The following is a 13,552-nucleotide window of genomic DNA, read 5'->3' on the forward strand; positions in this document are numbered from 1 at the left end:
AAAGAAAAAAAAAAGGTTAAATATCAAAGGTTGCTTACTGGTGAACTTTTTAGCTTACTAGCAGCAGGTCATAAATTAAAAATAAAACCACTTCTGGATTAGTAGACAGAAGGAGCTTCTCTCTCTTTTCTATCTGTAGCTGGTACTCCTACATGCTGTTCATCTAGGAAAATTACTGTCTATAGCCTAATAATAGAGACACAGAGCCCTGTGAGCGGCATACTACGTGTAGATGGCACCACAGTGGGTCTCCTGGGACGAGCTCTGCATGTTCTAGTAACATATACTTGCACTCTGTAAGATAGACTGCCAAAGCAGATTTACCTCTCAGGCTCCGCGTGACACATGGGAATAAAGGAAAAAGCATATATTTCAGTTCATCTCCCTGTAGGAGTGCAGTCAAAGGCAGAAAACCCCCAGGACTCAATGCTGCAAATGCCAGAAGGCGGCTGCCCCTGTAATTTGGACAGTGGGTGATATACCCTTTGTTTCACTCTTTAAAACATCCTGTTCTGCTGTGGTTTTGCAAAGCAGCAGGCCTGCAGGAGAGGGGTGACAGCAGCGTGTGTGCTTCTTCAGAGCTGGCTCAGAGCAGGGACATTGCTTTGTTTTCTTTAGTGTACCACAGCAGAGCGCAATGAGGCATGAGCCACGCGTCTGTGGTGATCTCTGCTGTGGTTTTCACAGCACAGAGAGAGAGTTGTCTCATCCTCTCAGACGTGTTGAACCGACAGGCTGCGTGTGCAGGGTGTTGCATTTGATAGCCCGCTGCTCTGCTTGCTCCGGAGCTCCAGGCAGGCAAAAGTGGCTGTAAAGGGAACTGAGCTTCCCTTATGTTTCCCCTCCTTCTTCTAGGTTTAGTTGTCCTTGGAAAACTGTGAGTTTTGTCCCTCGGTAGTGCCTTATTACACCCTGATGAAGATTTGCGCCCCTGGAAAGAGCTTGTGCTGCTTCACTTGACTGGGTCGGGGTGGAGGGGTAGCTATGGTTGGCTCCCCTTAATGACACATCTAATGGGGCTGTCTGCTGAGCATGGCTCCTACCAGAAAGCCTCCTGCTCTCAGCAATTGCTGGCCAATCAAACGTAACACACATCTCATTTCTGCTCGTTCACACCAGTGGGTCTGACGCCTTTAATTTGTGGCACAATTAAATGTAATGAGAGGGATCAATAGATAACATGCCCATTATTTAGTTCAGAAAATGCCTCTTGAGTGAGGTGATTCAGTTCAAATCGGGTACAAGTGTAAGTAGCTCTAAGAGGAACCTGGGGTTGAGTAAAGCTGTGCTTCTACTTACAAAGGTGTGCATCTTTCACATGTAGGGCTCATCATCAAATGCTAATTCTGATATAAGTGCTGATGTGTTTTCACCTAGAGAACCCTTATAACCTTGTTAACAAGCCCCTGGGAGGAATTCAACCAGTCATAGCCTTTTTGTCTACCTGAAGTCTGTGGTGTCTTGTAGAACTCTTAAGAGTAAGTGCTATATTTCTTCCTCACAGTGCCTCCACAACCCTTCATGAACTCTTAGACATTCCTTCTGTCAGGATTTGAAAGTCCTTGCACATTTACTGGAGATCAATTTACCTCTGGACAAACAGTCTCAATGAGTAGAAATTATTTTCAAGACATTTATTAAATGCTGGGGACAAATATTTAAGGACCTTGTGGTCCTTTGAGAGTTGCTTATTCCCAGATCTCATGGGAGCTCTGACTCTTGAGGACTTATGCATGAAGTTAGCAGGGGCTCTGATGAAGTCTGTAAACAGCAGCAGCAGAAGGACTTGTTTTCAGCAGAGCTGTGGAACCTCAACCCAAAAATACAAGATGAACCATAAGCTGAAGCACCTGTGTGCTGGCAGGGTGAAGTCTGCATGAAAGACCTCCCAGCACAGGTAGGACAGCAAAACAGTGTGACTCAGAGCCCAGAATTATGAACCTTGCCTGAGACTTTGCCCATCAAACTAATGCTCCAGGCACATTTCACAGCAGTCATCTCTGGGCTGTAGCTCTGTCATGAGCTATAAATTGGATCTTTCTCTGGTGCATACATACCTAGATTGCAGCAGAAAGGACTGACCCTTTAAGACTGAAATGTCACAGATACAAGAATCTGACCTGCTGAAGTGATTTCCAGTGTGACTTATGGATTCTGCAGTATTATTACAGCTATTCTATAGCTCTGACAACTCAAGGCCATGAAGGCCATGGGATAATGTGAAAACAAAGCAGAAAGCAAACACGTTTTGTTTTTGCTGAACAGTTTAGTTCAGTACACGGTAAATTAATCTAGAAAGTTCTATCCTCCTTCAGCCTGACTTTGTGTAAGCCCTGGCATAGATTTTGCTTTGTTGTGTCTTTATAGGAAATGCTTCCCTAAAAAGCTGTTAATTGTCATGTGTGTCCTTCTAGTAGGTGTTTTGATGACAGCTGTGCTAGAGCCACTTCTCTTGTCTTTTAGGTCTGAAGTATTGGTGTGAAGGTGCCCTGTCTACATGAAATGCCCTTCCCACTTCTACCCGTGCTAGGTCTTGGCAGCAGCTTGTGTTACCCAGGCACTGGCTTGAATGTCCAGAGTCTTCTACTCAATTTATTTGCATATTATTATCTCCAGTAGAATAAACAGTGAAGATAGACCAGAAAAACAAACATATCTACTGCAATTGGTTATCTGAGGCAATCCTTTATATGGTAGATTGTGGTGCTAGTATCTTTGTTGCTTTTACTTTGGGAGTTTTTAATAAAATGGAACACCAGAAGAGATTGTTTAATTAGAGAAGATGTGCTCCAGCTAAAGCACAAGTGGCAAAAGGTAATATCCTTTGCTTTGTTTGTTAGTAGTCAACTCTCACTGACCCCTGTTGGATAATCTGAGTTGTGGGTTTATCATTTATCCTGGCGGAGTGGAAAGAGCAGGGCTGGGTGAGTACCCTGCTTCCTGCTGGAGGCTTTGCTTGCAGGGGGACCTCATCACTGGAAGCAGTGCAGCTGCTGCCTCCTGGAGCATCTGGCTGCACTCTGACAGCTTGGGCATTTCTGCAGGCTGTTCCCAAGGATGGGATGTCAGGGATTCCAGTGCTGGATCTGCAGCCAATGGGCTTGGCTGTTTGCAAACAAGCCTTCTGCCTGTCCACTGGCCTGAGCAGTGTGCTGTCTACTGCTCCCTTGCTTGTGGTACTATCCTACCACGGATTTTCCTGCTATTCGCTGGTATAGCAGCCCCCCTGTTAGCTCCAGGAATGAAATGAGCTTCGACTGGATTTGCGAGACCATAGATGCAAGATACTCTTTGATTTAAGCTGATTTTTGGAGACACACTTAGGTATTAATTTTTCATAATTACAATTTTCCTTCTCCTTAGTTTTTTTTTTGGAGTCAAGTACACTGAGATCCACAAGTAAACAATATTATATATTCTATTTTTCTCTCTCTCTTCCCATGTTTTCAGTCACTTTTTATACCTCTTCTAAATCTTTCATGTCTTTCCTCAGTTTTTTTCCCCACCCTTAGTGCCTTCTCCTTAATAGGACAGCCTTTTATTTTTTTGCTTTCATTAAGTGGTGCCTATTTCACCAACTGATCCTTTTTTTTTTTTTCTCATTCCCTTCCCAGCAAACATCTCCCAAATCTCTCCTTCACATGGACAGGCTACCACTGTAGTTTGTGGGATAGGGCATCTCTGAGTCCTTGGCTAGGGGCAGGGAATTAACTGCAAGGTCAGCTTTCTGTTATTGAAACACATCTCAGTATTTCAGTGTTTAAAGAACAATAGTGGATCCTGAAAAAGTGAGATGGAGATCCCATGTATCTTAATATAATTGCTAGTTAAGTATTATTTCGTGCTGTTGTGTTCCGAACAAACATGTAGGAGCAAGTTTCCCCAGGCAGTGTGTCAGAAAGCAGAAATATGGACCGTGCTTTTGAACACTCTTTCCCTGCTCCAAAGTGTTGTCTCCATCACTGATCGCTTTGTCAGCTCTTGCAGGTGAAGTCTGATAAGGCTCACTGCTGCAGGAAACCCAGACAGCTTTTTGGCAAAAATATGCAAATTTGTGGGTAGTTGGATCAGGAGATAAAAATGTGTTAGGTAACCTGGATGTGATGATCCTTTTTTATCACTGGTGTTTGAGAAGAATAAGATGACTGAAGGATTTTCCAATTCTGTTGGTACCAATATAATATGATTTCAGCAAGGGCACTGAAGATGCAGCAGTGTAAAACTGGTATCTGAAGTTTCAGCCAAACCCAGTTGGAGTAATTAATGGTTATTATTACTTGCAGTGATGAAAAATAAACAGAAATTTTGAAAAATGCCAGGTTTTTTTTTTTTTAAATTCAGAAAATTAAATAATATTTTCTTTGGAAAGCTGAACTTTAAAGGAAATTTAATCAAAAGCGATTTTGAAAACATCAGACCCAAACTCTTCATTAAAAACACTTTAGTTCTTTCTCTGGTTAGGTGTAAATCAGTTATTTTCTGACTAAGATTTTCTAATAATAAATGAATGGGCTTATTTCATCAAAGGCACAACCAGAGAACTACAACCCTTTGTGCTGAACTGTCAGGGAGGGCCATGAGGGCACTCTTGGGCCTCTCTGCCCATGTCTGCATCTTCTCCACTGCACTCCTTCCCCCTGGGACCTCCCATCTGCCCATGGCTCAGGATCCTCCTTCAGCCACCCAGCCCCTGGCAATGCCAGTTGTGCAGCAGGGATGGATTCTGGCTGCCTCAGCCCTGCCCTGCGGGTCCAACAACAGCGGAAAAGCAGAATTTGCAGTGGGTCAGTCACTCATGGCAACTGCGTGGGGATTGCCTGCATGTATATTTACCTCGGAATTGTATGGACATGGGAATAAAGAAGTAGTCTGTACCCGAGGAATGCACTCTGTATATGTACTTCTTTCCTTATTCTCCTTTTCCCTTCTCCAAAGAAAATACGCAAGTATGAGGAACATTAGCTCTGTCACACTTTCCTTGGAGCAAATGGGATGCTGCCCTGGTACTGCTGTTCCTCATCCTGTGTCGAGTCATGCAGTGCAGACACTTTATCCTGCCCGTGCCTCTGCTGCAAGACCACAGATCATGTTATCACCTTACAAATATAGCATATTAGTGCATCTGGAAGGCCAGTCACGCTGGTGGGTTCAAGCAGGTCTGGCTGGCCATGAGCTGTGCTGCTGCTATAAACAACCTCAGTGTCCCAAATTGAACAACCACAGAGCACACTCAGGAGCTCTGGACGCTCCTGTTCCTTGGTAGTAGGTAAGAGACGGTTTTGCTGATTGCTGCGTTTCTTCAGACGTGTGGGGTCAGGGTGGAAAATGGCAGGACAAGTAGCTATCATGCCTTTGTTGCTGCTTTCTGAGCTGTGGATTTTTGCGTGCTAATGTACGTGGGAAAAATTACTGGAACGTGGAGCGTTTAGTCCAGGGTAGTATGTTTGGTGGATACCTTTAAAGAGACTAAGATTCACCCCATGCATAGTTCCTCTAAGTAGTTTTAAGCTTGTGACAAATCCAAACTTTATAATTTAGGAAAGCTTTCAAGACTCACTCTGTGACTCAGTGTAATAAACCCTTGCTATTACTTCTCAAGGACATATGCTGGTGTGAGAATGATTTTCAATAAAAAAAATAGCTGGAGATGCTGGTCATTTGTCTTGGCTGTCTGTCAGAATTTATGGTGGAATTTAAAGGGAGCAATAGAACTCCAGTTTCTGTAGGCTCCTTACAGCTAATCTGACTGGCATAGGAGATATAGCCTGCTAAATCTTTTGTGAACAAAGCCTATCATTTAAAGTCAAATGTTGTCATTATTGTTGTTGTTGTTGTTGCTGCCATATGTATTTATGTGCTCTCACTGACATGTTGCTTTCTGTAGGATAAAAAGAGCTGACCATTGCTCTTCCTCTCAACAGTAGTTAACTGAGCACCATTTCGAGGATCAGGGGTGGATGATAATGTTTATTGACCAGAGGTAGATCCTATAAGAGAGTTTTATTCACTTTGCTCTTCCAAGGCAGAAATTGAAGGTGGAGACTTATTCCAAAGGAGGATATTCATCTGTCCATCCATGCCACCTGTGTCTCCTATCCTTAGGCAGGAGAAGGTCTTGCAGGAAAGAATAAAGACACAGATGTGGTGAGAGGAGAGAGCTGATAAAATACAGCTGCCACCTCGTGACTTTGTGGTGGAGTTTGGACCATTTGAGCTAAAATATTTTGGCTGCTGGAGTAGCTGAAAGCAGCACTGTCTCTTGTTTATCTGAATTAACTACCGTATCTTCTTAAATCACAGACTTTAACAGCTTGGGAACTGGCTGTGAGCATTTTACTCTATATACAATTAATGATCTTGTGTCTAACACTGCAAATAGGACTGCTATAGGTCAGACTTAGGTTTTGCTCTCCTTCTGCACCAAAGGCAGATAACACAGTTGGATTTTTAAATTAATATATGGAAAGTTGCCCCTGGGAGCTGAAGGAAATGGTCAAATTTTTGATGGTCTTCAATTAGTCACAACTAGGACAGGGAGCCTAAAATTTTGATGCTGTCATCCACATGGATAAGGCCAGAGACTGGACCCTCTGCAGGGACACAAAAGGTAATAGCAGTAGTAGCCTTGCTTTCTGGGGATGGCTCAGCATCCTTAAGACAAATAAGAAAAGTCAGTGAGACATTGTGTTAAAAAACTGGAGGGCATGAACAGGTTTGAGAAACCTGAAAGCGTAGTGTTATGCTCAATTAATATAATCTAATTGTGTGTGGAAGTCTTCACGTTTTGTTCGGTGGCAATGAGAGCAAATTGATTTGCCGCGGGTCTGTGTAGGAGTGGTCAAGTGGAGTCTCTCTAATCAGTTCTTAGCACGTGGTCTGCATGTCCCAGGACCCTGCTGTACACTACCTAAGACAATTGTTTGGACCTGCTGACGACAGCTACGCTCATGCATCCAGCACCTTAAGAAATAAATAATACACTTTCGAGCTTACTGTTTTCCCTTTGACAAGAAACAACCTTAAAATACATGCCCATTTCAAATACATAATTTTCTTCTCATTCTTCAGAGAATTAGACCTCTCTCTCAGCAGTACCCAGTGAAAAAAAAAAAAAAAAAAAGGAGAATGCATTTATGTCACAGATATCAGTCCAGCGTTTCATTACCTTTACTGTCAGTGGAAGAATAATTAGTAGCTCACTGAAGTACTAGGGGAATACAGCTGTAATAAATCCCCTTGCATATGTAACATCTATCATGCTTGATGGCAAACATATTACTGCTACAAGAGTTGAGGAAGTATGAGGAATATTGTAATTCAGCTGCTAATTAATCCATAATTAAAGACCTAATTAATGAATAGCCCTGTGAAAAATTGCCTAAAAAAATCAAAATGTGAAGACTGCAGTGCTAAAGAGGAATCTTGTTTGTGAGACTGGTTAATTTATATCCGGAATAGGAATTGATTAATGAAAACTGTCAGTAAAACATTGTGCTGCAGCACTGGACAGAGAGAAATATGCACATAAAAATGTGTGGAAACCAAGCTTAGCCTTTGCCTATCTCTTTTTAATTTTATGGTGTTCATAGTTATTTCTACCTGAAGCATAAGGAGTATGTCAAGAAAAGACATACTTGCTCTTATTTGTGTTGTGTAAACTATGCAAATGTTATTTATTTGTGTATGGCAGAGGTTAGTATCAGGTTCTGGTCTTAAATTCCTCTTAAGTCAGAAAACTAAAAAAGATCTTGATTCACCAGAGCATTCAAGATTAAGCTCCATGATATGCAAAGACACTAATTTCTGAAATTACTTTCAGTGAAAGTTGGGCTAATTAATAGCTTGGAAGTGTCACTGTGTGCCTGTGTTTGTTTATCCAGGAGCCAGCTGGATGAGACTGTGCTCTTGAGAGAGCAGAAGAGAACATTTCAAACTCCCCAAACATCTGGGCTTGCGTCCAGGTGTCGGGACTGCTTTCCCCAGCCCTGGAGCAGCTTGTCCCTTTCTTCTTCTATTTATTCCGTGGTGTAGCCCCAGCAGTTGGATCTCTGTGGACCCAGGCCTTTGGGAGACTCCCACTGTCATCCCTTGCGCTGCCCCGTGTTCCCCAGGACCCAGCCATCACATGCCTGCTTGCATATGAGATCTGAGGCACAATCTGTCTTGGATCCCTGGCTGTCAAATCTGCACATTTGGCAGGCTTAGTGACAGATAAACCATCCAAATTAGCGGGGAGTATAATTCCCTGCTGGTGTAGAACAGTAAGAGGCTGTTACCAGCAGCAAGACTAGGCAGGGAAGAGCAGCTTCCCACTTTGCAGGCCTCTCCTACTCCCCAAGTGGCCCAGGGAAGCTCTACCTCACTTACAAGCTGTGCACAGTTAGCACAATATACTCGTATATGATGAACACTGTCACAATCTCTATTGCTCTTTCGGTCACAGCGTGTTTCTGTAATTTAATCTTTTCCTGATAACAGAAAAAATGTGTTCAGTTGCTATCCAAATGTCTGGTTTCCCCTGAATTATTTAAAGACTTGCGAGATGAATGACTTGATCATTCTGAACCACAGTGTGAGTGAGCTTATTTCCTAGGAAATTATTTGCGGGATTGGTAGGAAATATTTCACTCACATTTCCCCCTATGTAATCCTGCCAGTAATATTCATTAGACTGCAGCAGATCTCCCACAGTGATTATCTGAAAGAAAAAAAGGGCCCAAATGAACCAGGCTGTTAAGCAAATCGAAGAAACCAAACCATTAATAATTTAGTGACTCATGTAAAACAGCAACGGGAAGTACACACAGTGCTGTTATTGAGGGCAACCAGGCACTGTATGAAATCAGGGGGGCTGTTAGCACAGACCAATATTGGCTGCATTTGTAGCAGCAAAGCTATGCTGGAGTCTTTCCAGGCTCAAGAGAAGACGGAGGCCTCGTTCTGCAGAACGCACTGTGCACAAAGCTGGCCAGCATTAACACCTGTGTTCAGAGGAGGTCAGGGTGTGGTATCATAAAGCCAGTGTAATTTTGGTTTATGACTGGCTGCAGACAAGACAGATAATGTTGGTAAACAGGGAGAGGCTGTAGAAGAGCTGGCTGAGTTAATCCTGGCAGGCCACGCCGTCATCACATCCAGGAATGAGAACCTTCTCCTGTGCTCTGCTACTTTTCTGCCCAAAGAGGACATCTTTTTTTTTTTCCTCATTCTCTAGTATGGTCCTCAGTGCATCTACACATTGATATATCTCAGATGCGTCTGAAGCATGCAGGTATTTGTAGCAACAACATGAAAAACAATGATGAAAAATAAACAAAGGTTATAGACATTATTACAAGGCGTATATCTTCTTTTCCATTCTGAATATTTTCAACACCTTTCTGAAAAGATTCTGGTTATAGGGCTCCTGAGTACTAGTAGCATTTAAAAAAGAAAGTCTGGAGGAGATGCTAGAGAACAGTCTGCATACCTTCAGGTGAATTTATATGATAAAATAAAATAGATGTTAAAATAAATGATAATATAAAAATAATCCATGCAGATACTTTGGCAGATGCTTTTACTAGCAATAACACTTAGCATTAATGTTATATCATTTAAATAAAACATATGATGAGTATCATCACTAAGGTTTTGGGGGTTTTGCCACTTAATCCTCCAAATGTTTCAGTGTCATAATCCTTATGCATGTGAGGGCTGTGTTTGATTTTAATAGGCCTGTTTATACATCCAGTTAAACGAATACAGTTTCTGCAAGACTGTTTAGGAAAGGTGTTTTATTCTTTCTAAAACCAGAAATTAGACCCACTTGGTAAGAAAAAGGTTCTCAGTGTTGAGATGGGGCCTGCAGTGGGACAAGTCTGAGAGAGTTGCAGGGTTGTGAGGTGTTCCAGTGAAGGCACAGAATTCTGGAAGGCTGAAACTGTGAAAATCTTGTTGGTTGTAGCATCTTGGACTGAAAGTGCCACCCCAGGCTAGAGAAAGATCAGTTTTTGGTTCAGAATGTAGAGAGGGAAAATTGTAGTTATAAAGGTTCCTATGAGCTCCTTCTTCATGAAAACTGGACAAAGTGGTAAATGACACAGCCTCCTAGCTGAGGAAGGGAAGATGTTGAAAAGGCCATGGCGTTCAAAGAGATTTCTTTTTTCTCCCTCTTCTTAAAAAAAAAACAAACATGAAGAATGGAAAGAGTGTAAAAAAAGAAAATGTCTTTCCTCTGCCACCAGTAAAAGTTCCTCTGGTTACAAACTGACTTATCACACTGCCAAATAATGAAATACTTATTAAAAAAAACCAGTTTTTAAAATTTTAAATTAATTATTTGAATTATGTATTGCTATGAAATATTTCCTTAAATGTAATGCACAGCTGCTTATAAAGGGAAAATATTGCAATAATTTAAAAAAAAAAAAAAAAGTATCCTGAATGGCCAGCTTTGTTTCTGAGCTAATCATAACTGAGAAGATAAGATTAGTTTGACTGTCCAGTATGTTGCCTTTTAAGGAAATTGGTTAAGGCCTTGTAGGTTATTTCTTGGGAGGTGCAAATGGCTAGGGATAAGATTGTTTGCTTTCATAGACAAACACAGAGAACTAGTTTCTCCACAGCAGTTTCTCTTGTAAGTGATGCTTTTGCCTTCTTTTTAGGTTTCTGAATCCCTTTTCCCCAGGAAAACACTGTACCTAAGTTGAATACATTACTGAATAGCCTTGCTTTTGTGATCTATCTCACTAATAACTCAAAAAGACTGATAATGTTATAACCACGTTATTCCAGTTGAAAGGAAGAAGTGAGAAAGAAGTATATAATGAGACATTTCTCTACCCAAATTCCAAACTTCCAACCTGTAACCACGACAACAACAATAATAACAATAACAATAACAATAACTACAACAATAATAGATTAAAGCAACCACTGTGTGTAATGTTGAACACGTACATCCCTATGTATTTCTAGAAATGGACATCATTATTAGTAATTGCTTATTCTGTCACAAGTTCTTACCATGCATGAATAGGTGCCCTGAAGAACCTGCACTTAGGATCAGAGTAGTCTATTTTGGCCAGTTTGCCAGGCTCTCTTTTCTGGGCAGCATCTCATCATCAGGAGAATGGTAGTGTCTGAGCTTTGGCAAATGCATGCTCTGCCATCATACTTGGTACTTCATGCCATTTTTTATGCAAGGATATAGGGTAAAGCAACAGCTCTGTGAAGATTGTTAGGTGACCTTTCCAGAGTTGTAGATAGCAAAAAGTATTTTGTGTTTGTCCTGATGAATATTTCTAAAGCCTTGTCACTCTGTAGTCTGATCAGGATTTGTGGATTTGCTCCTTCTGGAGAGATTAGTCCTGAGGAGTTATGATGGACATCTCTCACCTCCCACCCAAGTTTCTCTGCTCATTTTACCATTGAAGAGACACCCCCCCCCCCCACCCCCGATGCACTGCAGCCTAGAGCAATATGTGGATAAAAGCCATATGAACTTTTCCAACCTGAGTGTCTAATAAATCAGTGTCTCAATAAAGAACAGATGACTTAACCTGTGAGACAGGGAGGTTTGGAAAAAGTCAAGGAAAAAGGGCACTTTCACAGTCTCCTCAGACTCTGTGTTGATTAAGGCCACCTAGTTTCAGTGGAGGTCAAGTGTCCAGCTGCAACTCCACTGTCTGGCAACAAATCAGCTCCTGTAATAGTCCTTCTCCCAAAACCCACTGCTGTGAACCGGTCTGTTAAAATGAATCAGACCTCACAGAGTGGCTGCAGTTACTGCGAGGGGGGAAGGCCTTGTCACTGGGTTTCTTTCTCTGGTAAGCAGAGGTGAATGTTTTATTTTATGTGGTAAACAGTTCCTGTAAATTATTGGTGAGTATGTTTTGGAAGGATCGGCTGATTACAGACAACCCTTTCAGCAGAGAATAAGGTCACTGTTGCATTTACACTGCTTTAATGGGGTTTTGGCTTGGCTGTTGTCAGCAGCTGGTTCCAGATAGGTTGGGAACTATTTTTTGCCCCATTCTTTGTGCTTGCAAAGATAAGCAACGGGAGCAGCTCTGTGAGCAGCAGGGGCAACATTTTATATAACCATCCTAAGATACAGAAAGATATGTAAATAGAAAGATGCTGGTCTCTGACCAGTCTCTGTGCCAGTACCTGTGGGTGTTTGTAAGAGACTTTTTTACTGAGATAACTAATAAGGCAAATAGGTAAGAAACTTTCCTGTGGGGTTACCTATGCATAGTCCTTATGTGTCCATGTTGTGCATCCTGCAGAGGACAGGGAGGTGTTTTGCTGGCTCAGAGGAAATTATTCTTTATGTGTTACATGTTATTACAGAGAGATGTACAGGTGAAAGAGGATGAAAGAGAAAAGGACATTTATACAAAGCTACAAGTGAAAAAATGGAAAGGGGATAATAATAATTTCCCATTCCTCCTCAGTATTATAACAGAAGGACAGGTAATAAATAGCCCCAGCTGAAGAATGATGGGCTTTGGAAAAATGATCACAATAAAGTGAAAAAGATATAGATACGAGCTTGAAAACACCAAGGAAAGGAAGGGACAGATTGCTCTTTAACTGATCAGTAGAAAGTACAGCAGGGTTTTCCTCCTTCCTTTCTTTATTTTTTTAATTAGCTTAGAAGTGGTATAATAAATGTGTTCTGTAATAAAACGTCACACAAAGTTTAAGTAAGTGATTCTTCTCTCTAGGTAATCTAGCTGCATTTCATGAAAGCCAGTATATTGTGATGATAGCACCCTCACCAGTGGCTCCAAGAAAAAAAACGTAAAGCCTTATGTCCTTTATCAAGATTTGTATGTGTGCTTGCATTAGGGATTTAGCAGGTGATTTGTTTCCTTTGTTGGTACTGAGACAGTGCTACAGTTTAGTAAGGAACACCATGTTGTAAGTCATGCTGTGTTTTACACATGGAATTATAGAAGGGCTTGGGTTGGAAGTGACCTTAAAGATCACCTGGTTCCAACTCTCCTGCTATGAGTAGGGTCACCTTCCAGCAGACCAGGCTGCTCAGAGCTCCACTCAAATTGGCCTTGAACACTGCCAGGGATGGGGCATCCACAGCCTCTCTGGACAATCTGTCCTGTCATTACACGTTCTTTTAAATAATCTCTCCATATTTCCTGCAGGCTGCCTACAGGTACTGGAGGACCACGCTTAGGTCATCCTGAAGCCTTCCCTTTCCCAGGCTGAACAATCCCAGTTGTCTCAGCTTTTTTTTCACAGGAGAGGTGTTTCATCACTCTAGTTATCTTTGTGACCCTGCTCTGGACTCACTCCAGCAGGTCTATGTCCTTCCTGTGCTGAGGACCCCAGAGCTGGGCACAGCACTGCCGGGGGTCTCCTGAGGGAGGGACAGAACCCCCTCCCTGGACCTGATGCAGCCCAGCCTATGTTTGACCTCAGGGGCTGCAGGTGCACACTGCTGGTCATGCCCAGCCTCTCATCCATCCACCAGCACCCCCAAGTCGTTCTTGGCAGGGCTGCTCTCTACCTGTTCATCCTCCAGCCTGCACCAGGAGTTGCCCTG

The 13,552-nt window shown here is 42.2% G+C and overlaps 1 protein-coding gene across 1 annotated transcript in view; it reads left to right on the plus strand.

The window, feature by feature from the left end:
• The first annotated feature begins 5,198 nt into the window (after positions 1 to 5,198).
• LRRC2 (leucine rich repeat containing 2) overlaps positions 5,199 to 13,552 on the plus strand; it is a 62,138-nt gene continuing 53,784 nt past the window's right edge. The window contains exon 1 of the mRNA XM_027879169.1: positions 5,199 to 5,266. The gene's annotated coding sequence lies outside the window, so the exon portion shown is untranslated. The remainder of the gene's footprint in view (positions 5,267 to 13,552) is intronic.

Source organism: Empidonax traillii, unplaced genomic scaffold (assembly GCF_003031625.1).
Source record: "Empidonax traillii isolate 1590-97213 ecotype Southwest subspecies unplaced genomic scaffold, ASM303162v1 scaffold51:size1492887, whole genome shotgun sequence".
Lineage (NCBI taxonomy): Eukaryota > Metazoa > Chordata > Aves > Passeriformes > Tyrannidae > Empidonax > Empidonax traillii.